The sequence below is a fragment of the Myotis nattereri genome, assembly GCF_964212035.1.
Source record: "Myotis nattereri genome assembly, chromosome: 1".
Taxonomy (NCBI): Eukaryota; Metazoa; Chordata; class Mammalia; order Chiroptera; family Vespertilionidae; genus Myotis; species Myotis nattereri.
In genome coordinates, this window is record NC_138075.1 from 24506817 (window position 1) to 24527761 (window position 20945).

General features: G+C 41.5%; 1 protein-coding gene across 2 annotated transcripts in view; it reads left to right on the top strand.

Moving 5' to 3' along the window:
- Window positions 1-4285: 4285 nt before the first annotated feature.
- The window catches only part of NUMB (NUMB endocytic adaptor protein), a 150913-nt gene continuing 134253 nt past the window's right edge, over window positions 4286-20945 (top strand). Inside the window, exon 1 of one of the 2 annotated variants that reach the window (XM_081100416.1) lies at window positions 4286-4367. The gene's annotated coding sequence lies outside the window, so the exon portion shown is untranslated. The remainder of the gene's footprint in view (window positions 4368-20945) is intronic. The other variant, XM_081100417.1, reaches the window with a different exon arrangement.

Sequence of the window (20945 nt, forward strand, 5' to 3'; positions counted from 1 at the left end):
AGAGATGGAGAACAAATATCGTTTTAAGCTTTGGGGTAATTTATTATGCAGCAAAAGAAAACTAAAAATATTCCATTTGGTAGGTGAAGAAATTAACGCTTAGGGAGATGAATCAACTTTCCCAAAGTCACACAGCTAGTAAATGGCAGAGCCAGGATTTGAACACATTCAGGTTCAAGAGTCTGAGTTCAAGTCTACTTTTTTATGAGATTTCAAGCGATTGGGAAACTGGAGTTCTAGAAGACATTCTGTTTTCTGAAATCCTTGGAGTATAGCCATGTTTCCAGGAAATTCTTTGTATGTGTGTAAAAACGGATAGACAAAAGTTCAAATGATGCTAAGTACTTTGGCCCACTCCCTGTTGCAAAAGAATGGCTGGTCCACCCATAGATCTGGTGATAGTAACTAAGGGCTCCATTCAATAGCACAAAGGCAGCTGAGAGCTGCAGTCCATCCATTTTAGAAGCACCCAAGCCATCTTACTTATAATATGCAAGATGAGTAGAAGGTATGGTGTCTATTGGAAAAATCACATGAGCCTTAGAATTGGAAAGCAAATGATTCTGCCTGAAAGAACACTCTCTTCCACTAACCTTTTTTTTTTCCCCTTCTTCCCATCCTTGAACTTTGAAACCACAGTGCTCTTTGTTCCAGCATGCAAAGCAGCCTGGCACTTCCCTGTGCTGGAAGGTCCCCAATTTGGGATGGTAAATACATCTTCTTCCAGATAGCTTTCCTTTGTTCATCCATTGCTTCATGCCAGTGGTCACCTTTATGAAATCCAATGAAGATATACGCAGTTGGCTGGCTGCGTGAGTGTATCTTTTCTTGTCAGCTTTGCCCTGGTGCCAGAACAGCAGGCTTTGAACTCAGGGAGGATTTCCAGGTAGCAGTAGAGCAATGGTCCCATAGGGTAGCGTTCTGGCATGGTTCTCCTTTCAACCAGTGGTGGAGGCTGGTATAATTGTGCAACCTGGAATAAAGTCCACAGCCAGGGAGGTGGGGTGAGACTCTAAGCTGGCTCAGCACTCTAGCCTCTTGATTTTCTTTTTAGCTTTCTTTACCCTCTTTACTGCTGGTCTTCTCTTTCTCTCATCTCTCTCACCCCCCCCCCCCCCCCAAATGCTCAGGGCCTCCTCTCCTTCCTCTCCAATCCCGTTCATCCCTGTCAGCCTCCTAACTCAAGGATCCCTAACTCTCACTCAGGGAACCACCTCTTATCAAGTATCTTGGCTTGCCTCCAACTGCTGGCAGCAGGCAGCTCTGGCCCTTTCTGCAATCTGACTGATTTTCTTCTTCACTAGTTGTTCTTCTAATTCTTTTGAAATTGTGTGTAGAATCCAGGGTAGGTGTGAGGGGGGAGAGGGGGGAGGGGAGATAAAAAACAAAACAAAATAACAAACAAAAAATTGAGCTTTTTCCTAGTGAGATTGCTCCGCTGGACTAAAATAGAAATGAAAGGAGACTTGGATTCTACCTCCTTGAAAAGTGATATGATGAAAAGAGGGCAGAAATAGCAAAGAAAAGAGAGCAAAAAGTAGCATCAGCATATACTAAAGCCCAAAGCAAACCAAATGACTCCTTAGATAGTGGGACATCAATTCTTAGTCCTTCATTTTCCCCTTAAGCAGGATTTATAGAGGCTGTTTTTGCCTTTAATATACCTGCCATCCTGGTCTTGCTCAAGTGGCTCTGGACAGATACCATCTGCACCACCTCCACAGCCAGCCACACAACACAAAGCTGCAGACTCCCTGACTCCAGTGTTCTTGCTTTCTAAGAGGGGGCCTTGAGAGAGATGGAGAAACGCATAGCACAGGAAAGAAAAGAGAAGTTGGATGGAGTAGTTACGTTATAAGGTTACACTGTGCATGCAAATTCAAGACATAGGGTATAAGCAATCACCTTTCCAGTATACTGCATGGGCTTTAAGAACACAATAGCTTTCTGTTGGATCAAAGAATACTCTTCAAAGCCCTCCCTCTTCAAGGCTTTATCTCTTCTTACTGGATTGTACATGTTCATTTTGTATTTCTCTTTCTTAACTTATTTTCACAAGGAATGGGAGAGGTACAGTGTATGTGCATGTGCAAGCAAAACATATCTATAACATCTTTGTTTAGTGTATAAAATAGCTGTCCTTTGTGGCAGTTTTCCTAGTTTTGTGATAGTAATTTTTTGAGCTCCTGAACTTAGATGACCAACCTTCTTAGTGAGGCTAGCCTAATTCTACGTTCTCTATGGCACCTAGTCACTATGGGTGTGCAAGAGCCATTATTACCCAAAATACCATCATAATGACCATGCCCTCCTGTGACGTTATTGTTTCCTATCTACCAGTACGTTAACTGCCTTCCAACTTGTTCTAAAATTGGTAGGTAGGACACGTTGTCAAGACCAGAGAGAAGAAAGCTGCGGGTAATATATTACAAGGCTGTGTTCAGGACACATACTGATACCTCCTTCTCATTGGAGCATCTTTACATTTGCATGTTACTTCATTTGTTATGGGATGTTAGTTCAAGCTTGCCTTATGTCTTGGATCCCATCTTATCATGGTCAATGTCTGATCTTTCCTTCAATTGAATGATTCAGGCAAGTCTGAAGTTATTTTGGCTTTTTCACTTTCCTTTACAGGCTTTTGATGAGTCATTGAATTGAAGGGGAGGTTATTTCTAAATTGGAAGATGAGAGAGGGGGAGGGAAGTTCCAAAAAATAACTAGGAAAAGACACCTTGTTGTAATGTATAGTTACTGGAGGAATAATTTCTGCTTAGGTTGGTTATAGAGGTATGCAGTTTATAGGCTAGAAAATGGGCATTTTTTTTTCTAGATAATGTATCATGCAATTTTAGACTCCTTGTAGCTTGCTCTGCAAAGGACAGGAGGGTACATAGAAGGGATATGGGACAAGGAGTTAGCAGAAAGAAGAGAGGCAAACACAAATTTTCAAAAGTCCAGATTCTTGGTCCCACACAAGTTTCCAGCTAATAAAGTAATGCTTATAAGTGGACAACCTCCTGGATCTATCCTAATCCATCTCTGAGTGAATTTGTCATGGCCCATGGGTTTGTGTATTATGGGTGGAGTTGTGAGGAAGGTACATTTAAATCTGCTTTAGATATTGAAAGAGTAATCAGGACAGCATTTTGTTATTTAGGAGCAGGAAAAGTGGGTGAAATGAAAAAGAAAAGCAAAAAGCTAATGACGAATATATTTCTGGGAGCACAAGAATTTTTATAGCAACACCAGATTTCTCAAAAGCGCCTACTGTGATTTGTACCCAAATGAATAAAAAATGCAATCATTTATTCTTGTGCATTGTGCCAATGTGAGAAAAGAACTGCAATTCATTCAGTGGTCCTAATTTAGACTGCTAGGAAGAGGAGCGGTTTAGAAAAAAAGGCAAGCTTTTTAAGTATCTGACACACATCTAGTAGGGCTATTTAAGAACTGCTGAACATTAAAATCAAGTTGCGGGGAGGTGGGAGGAGAGGAATTCTCATTTCCAGAGCATCACAAGGGTGAAATGTGGCCCATTTAGTACAAACTTGCTGATGGCTGCGTGGTCACTTCGCAGTCATCAGCCAGGGGTGAGTCTGGAACCTGGAGAACTTTCAACGCGGCACTTATTAACGACGTTGATAACTGCGACTGAAATGGACCGATTTCTGCTAAGTAAACGGTTGTGTTTTGCCTTTGAACATGGAGACTTGGGGGGGGGGGGGGGGGAGGAACTTCAAAGAAACTGGGCGCATTGGGACCTCAAGAAAAGGAGGAATTTATCTACAGTGCTTTTTCTCCCAAGGAGTGGGAAGCACTTCTTAAACACAAGCTCTGATGTTGGTGTTTCCTAAGGACTGCCCTATGAATAAGCACGCAGTGATGAGCCGGAGAGAGGGATGAGTTCACAAAGTAAACTCTACAACAAAAGAGTTAACCCTTCCCGGGTAACCTCCGGTGTGAGCTTCGGCCCCTTCCTGGCTTTCTACTGCGCAACCAAACTGTGCTTGCGCCAATCGCGGCCGTCACCTCGCTTACCAGTTGATTTAACAGACACTTTAGCCAGCCTATCATAACTTCGAACTGCCCAACCGCCAGCCAATCACAGCTAAAGTTTGGTCTAGAACGCTCCAGGTCCGGGCGGGAGCTAATACCGGGTCCAGGAAAAGGGGCGGTCAGGAAGCTATGACGGACAAGTAAACTAAGCCAATTAGAGCAGAGAGCCGCTGCCTCACTAGCCAATGGAGAGGTAGGAAGTATAAAACGGGGTGGGCCTGTTGTCATGGGGGAGGTGGTGGCGCTTGGTGGCTTCTGGCGGCCGAGGTAGAGACAGTGGCGCTGGAGTTGGTCGGGGGCAGCGGCAGGTGAGTGCGGGTGACACCGGCCTGAGGTCTGGGGGCCGTGGCGGGGCGGAAACTCGAGCTCGGCGCTCGGGAGGCGGAGGCCAGAGGAAGGGGCGCTGGAGTGCGGGTCGGGCCGGGGCCAGGGCGGAGGCGGGGGCGGCGGCGAGTTCGCGCTGCCTGGGCTGGTGGGAGAATGGCCCGGCTCCCGGCGGCGGAGTTCGCGTCGGCCAGGTAGGCTGGGGCCAGACCCAAGCGGGTCAGGCCGGGACGTCCCTTGGGACGTGGTGCTCGCTCGGGTCTGGAACACGGACCGCGGCGCGTGTGTGTGGGGTAGGTCCCTGGGGAGACGGGAGCGACCGGGGTCCCAGACAGGGTGGTGACCGGTAATGACCCGGTCGGAGGACGGGGTGACTCGGAAATCCCCAGGACACAGTTTGGGTTCGAGGGCGAAGGGGAACCCTAGAAGTCGGGGAGCGGCCGAGCCGAGTGCTGGCGCGGGGGGGGGGTGTGAGGGGAGGGGGGTCGGGAAACTGGGAGGCGCCCGGGTTCGAAGGAGAGGGAGGGCGGCGGGGGTCCGGGATGACAGGGAGCGACCTGAGCCCTAGCGAGGGCATAGAGGAATGGCGGGGAGCGGGTGGGAACCCCCCTGAGCATCGGTAACAGTCGAGGGAGGAGGACTCCGGGGAGTTAGGGAGCTGCGGGTCTTGGGAGGGTCGGTCCGGTGGAGACCTCGAACAGCTTGGGGCAGAACCGGAGCGCCCTGCCCCCTCACCGCTGGTCTGGGATGGGAGACTCAAGGCTGAACTAGGAACTGCTGGGTCAGAGGATCCCCGGACACCAAGCGGGGGGGGGGGGGGGATCCTCGAGGAGTAACTCGGGTTTGAGACGGGGTGAGAGGTCCAGCCGGGAGTGGCGGCTCTTTCAGTTAGGAGTCTGGCTGAACCACCAGCAGGTGGGCGGGGAGACATCATTTCCTTGTGGGAAGGGAGGAGAAGGTGGGGCGGAGCAGGGGCGAGCCGGTTGCTCCGAGGAGAGCGGTGGTCTCGTGGAACTGGCCAGGAGATGAGGGGCATGAGCAGCGAGGTCATTAATGAGCTCTGAGGACTTAAGAGAGAGAAGACACCTCAGCTTCCTAATGCGAAGATGCCATCCAGAACCAGAGAAAGGGTCCTAAAGGCAAGGGGAAGGGACTCGCCTTCCAGTGTTTTCGGCAAGAAATTTGTTTTAGGGATGACAGCAGTTAATATTAGAAAATAGGGACGTTGACGGGATGGGGGCATTTCGAAGAGGAAAGGGGAGGACCATGAAGAAGTAGGACCGGGGACTTGAACAGAGAGAGGGGAGACATGCAGAGGAGGGGCATACCCTTGCCAAATTAGGAAGACGTTTGAATTCTAGTTCCACCGCTTAGCTTTAGACAGCATCACCTCTCTGCAAAGGTTTTCTCATCTGTATAATAGGGATAATAGTAACTTCTACTTTATAGGTTTGCATTTTTCACACGAGTTAATATTTGTAGAACTTGTGGAATAGTAACTGGTACAGAGTAAGCGTGTGTCCTGGATTTTTAAAGAGAGGATGAAGACAGACCAGAGTTCTTTAATGAGGTGGTTCTCACACTTGAGCTTGCAGCGGAATCACCTGGGGGGCTTGGTAAACAACACACGGCTGGCCCCAGGGTATTTCAGATTCAGTATGTCTGGGTGGGGCTTAAGAATTTACATTTATTTCAGGCGATGCTTATGTTGATCCACTTTAAGAACCACTGTTATTAATTTGTTTGTTTGTTTATTTTTAATTCTAACCAGAGGATATTTTTCTTTTCTTTTTCTTTTTTTTTAAGAGAGAGTGGAGAGGATGGGGAGAGACAGAGAGAGAGAGAGAGAGAAATTTAGACGTGAGATCGACTGGTTGCCTCCTGGGCGGGGGATTGAGCCTGTAACCCAGGTACGTTTCCCTGACTGGAATGGAACCGGGGGCCCTTCAGTCAGTGGGCCAATGCTCCATCTAGTGAGCCAAACTGGATGGGGCAGGAACCACTGCTTTAAATGAAAACAATAATATTGTGGCAACCTTAAAATACCTGCCTACCCTGCTAGGGTCAGAGGCATATTGCAAAAAAGATCTTAATCTAAGGGGCCCTCTATTTTAAGCTTGTTTTTCAAACTGTGGATCATGATTTACTAGTAATTTATCAAATCAGTTTTTAGTGGCGTACACTATCCCCTGTAGGGGGTGTGCAGGAGTCAGCCAATGGAGGTTTCGCTCTCACATCGGTGTTTCTCTCTCTCCCTTCTCTCTAAAAAAAGAAAAGAAAAGAAAATGAAATAGATGAACAGAATTGACTAGCGTTGCACTTGGTAAGGAAAAGTATTGTTTTGGGAAATTTCTCTCATACATTTGTAGGTCACAATGTAAAATGTATTTCTGACAGTCAAAAGACTGAAAAACTGTCTTGAGCCATACAGTGCAGCAAAAGCAGCCCCTCAGTAGGGGTATTTAGGGACTGGGTTTATTACTTACTTGTCTTCTGTTTGTGCTAATTCTTCCTCAGGTTGTGATAAATTCTATTAAATTTCTTCAGTTTCTGATTTCATTTCTTCTGTGTTTGCCTTATCACATATCGTGTTGTACCTCTTTTTAGATATTGAGACTCTTTGGCACGAGAACTTAAGGGAGGTTGAGGCAGAGAAATGAAATTGAGTGGTGTTTTTCAGATGTGATGTGACACACCTTGTTTCACTTATGCCTCCTTGTTTACCCTTTCTTTTTTACCACCCTACTGTAAAGCATTGTTTGTAAAAAACCCTAAATATACATAGACATATTAAATATTAACACTGATATGGACTGGTTTGAGAACAGTATATATATAGAAAATAAAAACCAAGTATGACACATTTCAAAAGAGAAAAGTGAAAAGGTGTTTGTTTTTTAGAGTAAAAGTATCTTAAAACTGTTCATGGCCTTACACTAATACAAAACATAATAGAAAAGCGTCTTAAAATATTTTTATTTGTTTTTTTAAAATATATTTTTATTGATTTCAGAGAGGAAGGGAGAGGGAGAGAGAGATAGAAACATCAGTGATAAGAGCGAATCATTGATTAGCTGCCTACTGCACGTCCCCACTGGGAATCGAGCCCACAACTTGGTTGGGCATGTGCCCTGACTGGGAATGGAACCATGACCTCCTGGTTCATGCTCAACCACTAAGCTGCACCTCGATGGGCTAGGAAAGCATTTTTAAGGGAACCAGATATATTTCACTGTGTATTTTAGATTTTTGTAGAGAGAAGAAATAGTGATGAAGCATGCAACAGACTGATGTTCTAGTATTTCAGAGGGAAGGGGGCAGTGGGAAGAGGTTAACCAAAGAATTTATATGCATACTAGAGGCCCGGTGCAGGACATTCGTGCATTGTTTGGTGGGGAGGGGGTCCTTCAGCCCAGCCTGCACCCTCTCGCAGTCTGGGAGCCCTTGGGGATGTGTGACTGAGGGCTTAGACCTTCTCCTTGTGGGCAGTTGGACATCTTTTTTTTAAATTTTGTTTTATTGCTTAAAGTATTACAAAGAATATTACATATGTCTCCTTTTTTCCCCCCTTGACATTCCCCCGGCCTCCCCTACCCCTCAGTGTCTTGTGTCCATTGGTTATGCTTATATGCATGCATACAAGTCCTTTGGTTGATCTCTTACCACCCCCCGCACCCCCCAACCCTTCCTGGGCTTTCTGCTGTAGTTTGACAGTCTGTTCAATGCTGCTCTGCCTCTGTATCTATTTTTGTTCATCATTTTATAATGGTCTTTATTATCCATAAATGAGTGAGATCATGTGGTATTTTTCTTTCATTGACTAGCTTATTTCACTTAGCATAATGCTCTCCAGTTCCATCCATGCTGTTGCAAATGGTAAGAATTCCTTCTTTTTTACAGCAGCATAGTATTCCATTGTGTAGATGTACCACAGTTTTCTAATCCATTCATCTGCTGATGGGCACTTAAGCTGTTTCCAAATCTTCACTATGGTAAGTTGTGCTGCTATGACAGTCGGACATCTTTAGTGCTGCTGTGGAGATGGGAGAGGCTCCCACCACTGCCACGGTTCGTGAGCCCGGCTTCTGGCTCAGCGGTGCTCCCCCTGTGGGAGCACACTGACCACCTGGGGGCAGCTCCTGCATTGAGCGTCTGCCCTCTGGTGGTCAGTGTGCATCATAGCAACCGGTTGTTCCCCTGTTCGGTGGATTTGTGTATTACCCTTTTATTATGTAGGATAGGATTATATAGGATAGGATATGCATAACCCATGGACACAGACAGTAGTGTGGTGAAGGCCTGGGTAGGAGGTGGGAGAAGGGTGGAGGCAGTCAATAGGAGGAAAAAGGGAGACATTGGTAATACTTTCAACAATAAAGATCAATTTAAAAAAGAAAATAATAGTAATAATACTGGACAGTAAAATACACCTATGGCAGAGGCTTAACAGCAAAGTAAATAGTTTATTAAGTAGGAGCTTTTGTTCTGATGGTTTTCTCCCTTGGGAATGAAGTGGATGTGGCATATGCTGTTAATATAACTTGTTTGAAGGACCTAAATGTAATCCACTTTAAGGTATATTGAGAATATATATGTGTGTTTTGAGCTGTTCTTGGTTTGATTTTTCTATAGAAACTAGGTTGTTTATTATTTGGAAAGAGTTTATTTAGATCTGTTTTTATGGGTATAAGAACAGAGAAAGCAGCATTGAAAACAGATTGTTGCATCTCTCTTTAAAATTTTAATCTAGTGGATTTATGTAACCCTTTCATTAATGTTTTGTAAAATTGTGAAGAAACTATTGCTGAAGCTTTGCAGTAGGATGTTAAGATAATTTTTTCTCTCCCAAAAATTATTTGTAGTTTTATTTCAGATTTTTATGTTTTGTTAAAATTTTTATTTTTGTTTGGAAGACTGCAAAACAATCATTGCATGTTTGAGTTGAAAATCATAAGTAATCTTTTCACAAAACAAATTTACTAATTTTGGGGAACAAAGGTTCCAAGGATGAAAGCTTTTGAATTCCTTTCATTGAGTTAAATGTAGCATCACTACCACCAAAATGATTATTCTTTGAATTAGTGGTCGCGAACCTTTCGGACCTCACGGATCACCAGTGGTTCACGGACCACCGGTCGGTGGCTGCTGCTTTAAATCATTATACAGTTGGTGGGCACATTTGTTAGATCATTCAGTTCTTTACTAATTGTTGGAGGAATGCAAAATCTTAATAATCAAGTGTGGGAAAATGTAAAAGCTCATCCTTATAATATTAACCATTGACTTGTTTGATTACTTCTGTTTTATTTTTCTTTATTGAGAGAGAGAGAGAGAGAGAGAGAGAGAGAGAGATGACTTGTTGTTCGTTTATGTATTCATTGGTTGCTTCTTATATGTATCTTGACTCCATCAAACCTGCAACCAGGCATATCCAGACAATGATCTAACCAACTGAGCTACCTGGCCAGGGCTACTTACTTTTCCTTTATTTTTTCTTACATATTTTTATTGCTTTTTAGAGAGAAAGTGAGAGAGAAACATTGTTGTGAGAGCTTAACATGTCTACTTCCTGAATGTCCCCCCATCAGGGATCAGGCCCATAACCTGGGCATGTGCCCTGACTGGGCATCAAACTGGCAATCTTTTGGTGCATGAGACGAGGTCCAACCAACTGAGCTAACACTGGTTACGGCTTCTTACCTGCTTCTCAATAAATGGACTTTAGTCAGTTGACTTATCCATAATTTAATCATACTTATCTATGAATAGCTTTGCTTGCTCAACTCATTTTACAGTGAGATTTCTTAATCAGTAGTGGTTTTTCAATACCAAAAAAACTGTGTGCTCCAGATGGCACAATTTAAATCGTTTTAAATGAGACTCAATTTTACATATCAAAGATTATTCATGTAAATGATTTTCAAAAGTGGAATTCAATTAACAGTTAATTAAGTTTATTTTCTATTTCAGTAAAGTTTGTCTTTCATAAGTAGCCTTTAATCTGCTTTCTCCACTTCTTACTTTATGAGTAGCCCTCCAGCTATCCATATAGCAAATCCTAATGGAAATGTTGGTGCTTAAAGTCTAGTACTTTCAAAGTACAAAACACCTATATTTGGTTTTTAGTTTGCTGGGAGGATTCCTTTCATAGGAAAGGTCGCAGTGAACTTATCACCTTAAAGTAGAGTCTTATTTAATAGAGTACTTGAAAAGCTACATTTTATTTTAGGTTTAATATATTTTGATTTCTACATAATAGATCTTGAATTCTGCTGATTTCTGAATTCTGATATGTTTCTTTGATAGAGCTAGGGAGAAAGGAAACAAATGTTTTATTTTTAAAATTTGCTTACCTTATTTTTAAAAAATCTTGACATATTCTTTTATTTTCAAAGAAAATCTGTTTCAGTAATATATTGAAAATTTCATTATTAAAGGTAGAAATGTTCTGTAAGACATTAGGATGTTTGTTCAGGTGTGAGACACAGATACTGATACATATCTTATTGCCATATATTTTTGAGAATATAAAGTATACATTTAGAAATCTTGGGGCAAAAGGAGGGTTGAAACTAAGGGAGAATGAGAACACTGATGTGCTTAAGGGGGGGTCTGGAGCATCTGCAGGAAGTATGTCTAGAGGCGTGAGCTGTTCTTGGCTGCTTTCCTGGAGTGACATATGTAAAGGAGGATGATCCTATTTGCAACATTCTCCCATGGACATATTTTTTGTTCTGTGTAGTTTCCATGGCTTGCTTTAACTCTTCCTTTGTTTTCTTCCACTCAGGAAAACATGTCAGAATGCAAGGGAATAGACTGAGAATTGCTAGTCTTAGAAGCTGGAGGAGCCTGGGTAAGATATTGTAGATTTAGAAGAAGATTGGGCCCTGGCTGGTGTGCTTAGTGGTTAGAGCATCAGCCTGTGCACTGAGAGTCTCGGGTTGGATTCCCGGTCAAGGGCATGTACCTGGATTGCAGGTTCCATCCCCTCCCCTGGGGAGGACACATGTGGGAGGCAACCATTCAATGCCGACACATCCAGGTTTCTCTTTCTGCTCCTCCCCACCCCCTCCCTTCCGCACGCGCTCTCTCTCTTAAAAAAAAAAAAAGTAAAAAAAAAATAGAAGGTGGGACACTAGTCTCTCCTTCTGTAGCTCTTGGAAGTAGGTTCCCAGCAATTGTAACTCGGCCAAGCCTTCTCACTGGTCCTTTCCAATGGAGTTTAGGATTAAGCAGTAGAAAGAGATTCTTAGTCATCTTAAATAAATTAACCAAGGAGCTGCTATATTAATAATTAATGTTCAGTGACTTCCTCTTCTCTCCCCACCAAAACTCTATTTCTCTCTACTTGCTTGCTTATACCTTATATTCTTCTAATCAAGATTGAAGTCTTGAGTTTTCTGATCAGATAGCAAAACCTTTTTTTTTTTATTTAAATGTGTGATTATTTTCTTTGTTTCTTTTTTAAAAATTTATTTTTATTTTTTTTTCATTTTAAACTTGAATTTATTTATTTTTTTTGACTAATTAAATCTTTATTGTTCAGATTATTACAGTTGTTCCTCTTTTTTCCCACCATAACTCCCCTCCACCCAGTTCCTACCCCACCCTCCTCCCTCACTCCCCACCCTCTTCCCTCATCCATAGGTGCACGATTTTTGTCCAGTCTCTTCCCCCATCCCCCTCACCCCTTTCCCCCCCAAGAATAGTCAGTCTACTCCCTTTCTATGCCCCTGATTCTATTATAATCACCAGTTCATTCTGTCAGATTATTCACTTGATTTTCAGATTCACTTGTTGATAGATGTGTATTTGTTGTTCATAATTTGTATCTTTACCTTTTCCTTCTTCTTCCTCTTCTTAAAGGATACCTTTCAGCATTTCGTATAATATGGGTTTGGTGGTGATGAACTCCTTTAGCTTTTTCTTATCTGTGAAGCTCTTTATCTGACCTTCAATTCTGAATGATAGCTTTGCTGGATAAAGTAATCTTGGTTGTAGGTTCTTGGCATTCATCACTTTGAATATTTCTTGCCACTCCCATCTGGCCTGCAAAGTTTCTGTTGAGAAATCAGCTGACAGTCGTATGGGTACTCCCTTGTAGGTAACTGAGTTTCTTTCTCTTGCTGCTTTTAGGATTCTCTCTTTGTCTTTTGCTCTTGGCATTTTAATTATGATGTGTCTTGGTGTGATCCTCTTTGGATTCCTTTTGTTTGGGGTTCTCTGTGCTTCCTGGACTTCTAAGTCTATTTCTTTCACCAGGTAGGGGAAGTTTTCTGTCATTATTTCTTCAAATAGGTTTTCAATATCTTGCTCTCTCTCATCTTCTGGCACCCCTATAATTCAGATGTTGGTACGCTTAAAGCTGTCCCAGAGGCTCCTTACACTATCTTCGTATTTTCGGATTCTTTTTTCATTTTGCTTTTCCGGTTGGGTGTTTTTTGCTTCTTCGTATTTCAAATCATTGACTTGATTCTTGCGCTCCTCTGGTCTGCTGTTGGGAGTCTGTATAATATTCTTTATTTCAGTCAGTGTATGCTTAATTTCTAGTTGGTCCTTTATCACAACCTCGAGGGTCTCATTAGATTTCTTGTAGGTCTCATTAAGTTTATCGGCAGTTTCTAGAAAATTCTTAAAAAACCTTAAAAGTGTGGTTTTGAACTCTATATCCAGTAGTTTGCTTTCCTCCATTTCTGCCATTTGTGTCCTTTTTCTTTGTCTCCGCATTTTTTATGCTTCCCTGTGTTGATAAAGTGGTTTTCTGTGGTAGGTGTCCTCTAGGGCCCGGTGGCTCAGCCTCCCCAATTACCTGAGGAGGACACTCTTGGTGCACCCCCTTGTCGTCTTTGTGCACAGTCTTGTTGTAGTTAATCCTTGATTGTTGTAGGTATCACTGGGAGGAATTGACCTCCAGGCCAATTGGCTGTGAGAATCAGCTGTGTCTGCAGTGGGAGAACTTCTGTGCTCGAGACACTCCTCCGGGGCAAGACTTGTTTCAATGGGGCTTTGGTGCTCACTGAGTCTGCCCCCTGAGTGTGTCCTTTATGGTTCCAAGGAGCTGCAAACTGGATGGTCCCACTCTGACCTCTGAGTATACTGGCTCCTGGATCTCTAGGGAGGTGCTAATCTAGCCTCTGCATGAGGCTATCCAGCAAAAGTCTCCCTGCAGGGCTTGGGCGGGGCGGGTCCCAGAGGATTAACAGGGCGGGGCTAGCAGTTATGGCTGCTCTCAGGGGCTCTGCTTCTCAATGTCCTGGTAATTGCTGCAAGCCCCTCCAAGAGAAAGCTGCCCTCGAGTTCCAACCGATGCCAGACAGTCCCACTTCTCCCGTATGAGTCTGGGTCCCCAGAGACTCGCCCGGAACTGGAGCTCAGAGCCTGAGACTCCCTCCTGATTGAAAACAACAAGCGCACCCTCCGCCGCCAGCCCGCTCTGCGTGTGCCTCTGTACCTTAGTATTTTACTTCCGTACTGCGCCTCCTCTGAGTCTCGGTATGCTTTTCTCTTTCCTTCTAGTTGTGGAATTTCCACTCAGCCAGCCTTCCTGTGGTTCTGGATGATGTCCGTTCCGTCTTTTAGTTGTATTTTTGAAGTGGTTGTTTGAGGCAGCAAACTCTGGTGTTTACCTATGCCGCCATCTTGGTTTCTCCCAAAATCCTAATTGTGGTAACTTGTTTATAGTATTAAGGTGTATTTAGTTGATTAGGAAAATTATTATTTGATTAGATTTTTTTCCAGTTTAGTTAGGGAGAAAGAGGGATTGAAAGCTGTAGAACATTGCTTACTGCCTGAATATAAGCAAAGGGAAGCTAGGAGCACAGAAAAACAACAAAACTCATAACTTTATTTAAGATTGACTTTGGCTACCTTTGACCTTAGAAAAGTAAGTTAGTGATGCCTGTGTCTTGGTCAACTATGCAGAAGTACACCTCAGGTACCTTTCAATTGTGTCAAGGGGTGCTACTGTACATAATTTATGAAGGTTCATTTAATTACTTTTAATATAACCAACTTTGTTTTAAGGCATTTTAGCTGTCAGTATTCTTTAAAAAAAAATATTGTTGAAAGTATTACATATGTCCCCTTTTTTTTCCCCATTGACCTCTTCTAGCCTGTCTCCACCCCTAGCCCTTCACCACCTTATATCAGTATTCTTTAATTTAGATATACTTTTTTCAACCTGTAATCTCACAGAACCATAGAATAGCCTGATTATGACAGAAGTATATTCATAACGACCATATTATTAAATTGAAAAAGGTGCCAAAACCGGTTTGGCTCAGTGGATAGAGCGTCGGCCTGCGGACTGAAGGGTCTCGGGTTCGATTCCGGTCAAGGGCATGTACCTGGGTTGCAGGCACATCCCCAGGAGATGTGCAGGAGGCAGCTGATCGATGTTTCTCTCTCATCGATGTTTCTAACACTCTATCTCTCCCTTCCTCTCTGTAAAAAATCAATAAAATATATTAAAAAAAGGCATAATTTGTGTTCTGAGGAAGCATGATAGAATGGACAAAGTCCAGTTTTTATAATTGTATGACCATGTTTTTTAATCCTGGCTCTATTATTTTCTAATTGAGCAGTTTATTCAACCTCTCTTAGCCTCCGTTTTGTCATCTGTAAAATGGAGCTTAAATTATCCTCTTTACTAGTCTGATGGTGAGAATTAAATGAAAAACATTTTGTATAGTGCCTTACCTATAGTGGGTGCTCAACATATAGCAATGTTAATTAGTAATAATTATAACAATATTAGGCCTATTATAGACTTCTCTTTCTAGGAAGGTCTGTTATTCCAGATACTATGATTAGTGGCAGTTAGGAAAAGCAGAGTTGACTTCAAAGTTTTGCATGTATTTTAAGCGTTTACATCGATTTGTTGTTTCACTTACATATGCATTCATTGGTTACTGCTTGTATGTGCCCTGAATGGGATTGAACCCACAACCTTGATGTATTGGGATGATGCTCTAACCAGCCAGGGCCTGTATTTTAAGCATTTATTATTTTGTTTTTATGGTTTGTTTAGTTTGGTGGATTAGACTAAAAAAGGTGGCAAATGAGGCTAATATTTTATTGTGTTGTCACTGGCTGTATCTCTAGCATTACCTGATCCTCTTTCAAATATGTATGCTTTTTTAAAGAAGTCATTGATTTATTTATTTTATTATTATTTAATCCTCACTCGAGGATATTTTTCCTTTGATTTTTAGAGAGAGTGGAACAGAGAGGGAAAGACAGAGAGATATATCCATATGAGAGAAACATTGATTGGTTGCCTTTTGCACAAGCCCGGACCAGGGCCTAGGCTGGGGAGGAGCCTGCAACTGAGGTACATGCCCTTTACCATAATCGAACCTGGGATCCTTCTGTCCACAGGCTGACACTTATCCACAGAGCCAAACTGGCTATGACTGTATGCATTTTTGATAACAGTGGGAACCATTAACCTTACTGCTAGAAAAAACTAAACATTGTAGATTTAATGATTTTAAGTTAGTTCTAAATTCCAGTTGGAAAGAATCAGGGTATCTATCTCCCCAACATTTAATACATTCCTCTTCACTATTGATCCAGAAGTAGATTTTAGTTCAAATCCAGCTCTACTTCCTTAGGCAAGTTAACTCTTTTGTATAAGTCCTGTACCTTCCTTAGTTAAGGATTTGGTCAGAGGTGAAAGAAAAAATTTTCTACATCTGTAGAAAATTGTTAAAAGGTTTCTTTTCTTTTCTTTCTTTCCTTTTTTTTTTTTTTAAAATCAGAATCAGCTTCTGCTGAGCAGATCTGTTCATTTATTTATTTATTTTTTTAATTTTGTTTTATTGCTTAAAGTATTACAAAGAGTATTACATATGTCTCCTCCCCCCCTCCCCACCCCCCAGGGTCTTATGTCCATTGGTTATGCTTATGTGCATGCATACAAGTCCTTCGGTTGATTTCTTACCCTCCCCTCCTGCTCCCCAACCCTCCTTAGCCTTCCCGCTGTAGTTTGACAGTCTGTTCAATGCTGCTCTGGCTCTGTATCTATTTTTGTTCATCAGTTTATAATGGTCTTTATTATCCATAAATGAGTGGGGTCATGTGGTATTTTTCTTTCATTGACTGGCTTATTTCACTTAGCATAATGCTCTCCAGTTCCATCCATGCTGTTGCAAATGGTAAGAATTCCTTCTTTTTTACAGCAGCATAGTATTCCATTGTGTAGATGTACCATAGTTTTCTAATCCATTTGTATTTTCTCTTTTTAAAAAATTTGATTTCAAGGAGAGAGAGAAAAACTTTGATTTGTTCTTCTACTTATTTATGCATTCATTGGTTGTTCCTGGTAAGTGTGTTGACTAGAGATCGAACCAGAACCCGCCACCCTGGTGTATCGGGATGATGCTCTAACCAATTGAGCTACCTGACCAGGGTGCTATCTTATCTCTTAAATTGTCTCTTAAAAGCAGGTGTATAATTTCCATAACATTCATGATGTGATGGGTTTTCTTTAAATGTCATCAATGAATGCAGTTTTTGAATGGTTAACCATTTTAAAGAGTTGATTCATTCTTTTTTTTTTTTTTTTTTATTATTGGTAGCCTGAAGGGATGGGATTTTCTATGCTAGCCAAGTCTTATGTATTTTTGCAAAGAATACAGTATTGAAAATACTGGCAAGAAAATGAACTGTAAATGTCCATTTGTAGGACTGGTCATCATTTCTAAAAATGTTAATATTAACATGTTGCATCAAAAGCTATTCATTAAAAATTTTTTTTATTGACTTCAGAGAGGAAGGGAGAGAGAGAGAGAGAGATGGAAATATCAATGATGAGCGAAAATAATTTATTGGCTACCTCCTACATGCTCCGTACCAGGGATCGAGCCTGCAACCCTGGCATATGCCTTGACTGGGAATTGAGCCGTGACCTCCTGGTTCATAGGTCAATACTCAACCACTGAGCCACAGTTTATGCCGGGCAAAACTGTTCATTTCTTAATGATCTCTTTCTCTAATATTCTAGCTTAATTTTAGAAACCATACAGTTTTGGTATTTTATCTTGTTTTTGAATTATTTGTGATATTTAATCTCTTCATAAAGTTATACATTTTTTGTAGTCAGGACTTTGTTTTATATTTTTTAGTATTCTCTGGCATACATAAATGTACTGAATGAATGGTGGGGAGATCCTGATTAGGGGTTGAGTTTTACAGCATCAAGTAAATGAGCTTCAGTTGTCTGAGTTCAAATCCAGCTCTACTTCCTTAGGCAAGTTAACTCTTTTACTGGTAGCTTTAGTTTCTCATCTGTAAAATAAATTGCTTTGAGGATTATATGAGACTAGAGGCCCGATCCACGAAATTATTGCAAGAGTAGGGTTCCCTTCCCCTGGCTGCTGGCACTGGCTTCCCTCTGGCACCTGGGACCCAGGCTTTACTCTGGCCGCCGGCAGGCACCCAGGACCCGGGCTTCCCTTGCAGCCCTGGCTTCATCCAGAAGGTGCGCTGGAATTGCGTCCTGTCTAATTAGCGTATTATGCTTTTATTATTATAGACTAGAGGCCCGGTGCACAAAAATTTGTGCACTCGGGGGGCGGGGGGGTCCCTCATCCCAGCCTGTGCCCTCTCGCAGTCTGGGACTCCTCAGGGGATGTCCACCTGCTGGCCCTGGGGGAGTGGGCCTAAGCTGGCACTCAGACATCCCTCTGGCACCCCAGGAGCCCTCGGGGGATGTCCACTTGCCAGCAGGGAGCAGGCCTAAGCTGCAGTCGGACATCCTTAGAGCTGCTGAGGAGGCGGGAGAGGCTCCCACCACTACGGCTGTATTGGCAGCCGTCAGCCTGGCTTGTGGCTGAGCAGAGCTCCCCCTGTGGGAGCACACTGACCACCAGGGGGCAGCTCCTTCATTGAGCATCTGCCCCCTGGTGGTCAGTGTGTGTCATAGTGACCAGTCATTCTGCTGTTAGGGTCAATTTGCATATTACCCTTTTATTACATAGGATAATTTATGTAAAGAGTTTAAAACAGTGCATGGCCTTTAAAAGAGTCTTATATATAATGTTTATGTTGACCAATGTCACCCCAATAATTTTAATTAAAAAAATGATCTAGCAAAATATAAGAGTCTTGTATATAAAGTTGAACTATGAGACTTAAACTTCATTTAAATATTAAAAATAATCTTAAAGCCCTCGCCAGTTTTGCTTAGTGGATAGAGCATCAGCCTTTGGACTGAAGGATCCCGGATTCAATTCCAGTCAGGGGCACATGCCCAAGTTGCAGGCTTGACCCTCAGTAGGGGGTGTGCAGGAGGCAACTGATCAATAATTCTCTTATCATTGATGTTTCTCTCTCCCTCTCCCTTTATCTCTGAAATGAATAAAAAATACATATATTTTAAAAAATCTTAACTTCTTCTCGACTCTGTTGTGTTTTTAGTCCAGTCTGTGGAAAAACTTGAATATTTTAATTCAGCTACATTTGTACCTTTAAGTCACAGTAAAGTCTTAATTATTTATATCTAGATTAGCAGTGTTATAGCTAATCCCTAAATTATTTTGATTATAAAGTGTAGCTATGGAACCTATTAGATAAATTTTCATTAAACTCAATTTCTATTTTATTTAAGATGATATTTGAATATTCAATCTCCTTGACATTGAATATCCTTATCAATAGCTTTCAGCCTGTTACCTGCAACTCTTTGGATTGAGGGTGGATGTTTTCTATTAGTAAAGAGTTTTCAGATCCATTTGCTCATCAAATATTATATGTAGACAACATTAATACATTCTCAATATGCATATGTATACATACACATACGTATATATTTAGAACTTTTATACATATGTATATATAAATATATGAAGGACATATTCTTACGTATTCTTATGTAAGAATGAATTCATAGTAGTTTTGGTGGTTTTCACTATTTGCTACATCAATGGATGTTGAAAATTCAGCTACCATTTTCACTTTTAAAAGGCTTGTCATACTTAAAAGCTCTCGGCATACTATTTCTACCTTTTTCTTACCCAAATGTGCCATTTTAGAAATACTAGTATACTTCTGTTCCCCCAGTGTGGCATATGCATTTTTAAAAAATATATTTTTTAGTTGATTTCAGAGAGGAAGGGAAAGAGAGGAATAGAAACATCATTGATGAGAGAGAATCATTGATGGGCTGCCTCCTGCATGCCCCACTCTAGGGATCGAGCTGGCAACTCAGGCATGTGCCCTTGACTGGAATCAAACCTGGGACCCTTCAGTCTACAGGCTGATGCTCTATCCACTGAGCCAAACCAGCTAGGGTGCATATGCATTTTTTTTTTAAAACAGCTTCATTCAAGGATAATTGACATATGATGAACTTGCACAATATTTAAAGTATATAATTTAAAGTATGTAATTTGATGAGTTTTTACCTATTTATACACCACAACCAGGATAAGGAACATAAAAGTTTCCTTTTGCCCCTTTGTAATCCATCTCTCTTTCTACTCCCAGAGGTAACCACTAACCTGCTGTTATTATAGATTAGTTTGCATTTTCTAGAATTTTATGTAAAAAAGAGAAATATATGGTGTAACACCTTTTTTGAGAGAGAGGACTCAGTCTAATTAATTTGAGATATATGTTATTTTGTGTATCAGTAATTTATTTTGATTGCTCAGTAGTATTTCAGTATATGGATATATCACAATTGTTAAAATCTGTTGATAGTCATAGGGTTATTTCTGGTTTTTAGCTATTCAAATAAAGCTTCTATGAACATTCGTGTAGAAGTTTTTGTATGAACACATATTTTCATTTCTTTTGGATATATATCTAGTAGTGGAATTACTGGATCATATGGTAACTCAGTTTTCCAAAGCAGCTATACTATTTTATATTCCCACTAGAAGTGGGAATTGGAATTCCATTTTTTCTACATCTTCACCACCACTTGTTGTTATCTGTTTTTTTTATTATAGCCATTAGAGTTAGGATGTGATAATTCACTGTGTGTGTTTTAATTGATTTACGAGAAGGAGAGGAAGGGGGAGGGAGGGGGGGGAGAGAGAGAGAGAGAGAGAGAGAGAGAGAGAGAGAGAGAGAGAGAAAGAGAGAGAGACATCGATTTGTTGTTTCACTTATTTAGGCATTCATTGGTTGATGGGCGATCAATCTGCAACCTTGGCTCTAACCAACTGAGTTACCAGCCCAGGGCTCATTGTGGTTTTGTTTGCATTTTTCTATAGGCTAATGATGTTGAGAAATTTTTTATGGGTTTATTGGCCATTTGTATATCTTCTTTGGAGAAATGTCTATTCAGATCCCTTGCCTATTTATGAAATGGGGATATTTGTCTTCTATTATTGAGTTATGAGTTATAAAAAACCTTTTCATATTCTGGATACAAATCCCTTATCATATGAACGATTTGTATTCTTTTTGTCCAGTATGTGGGTTGTGTTTTCACTTTGTTTTTTAAAAAATTTTTAATCTATTTTTTATTGATTTCTGAGAGGAAGGGAGAGAGAAACTTCAATGATGAGAGAGAATCATTGATCAGCTGCCTCCTGCATGCCCCCTACTGG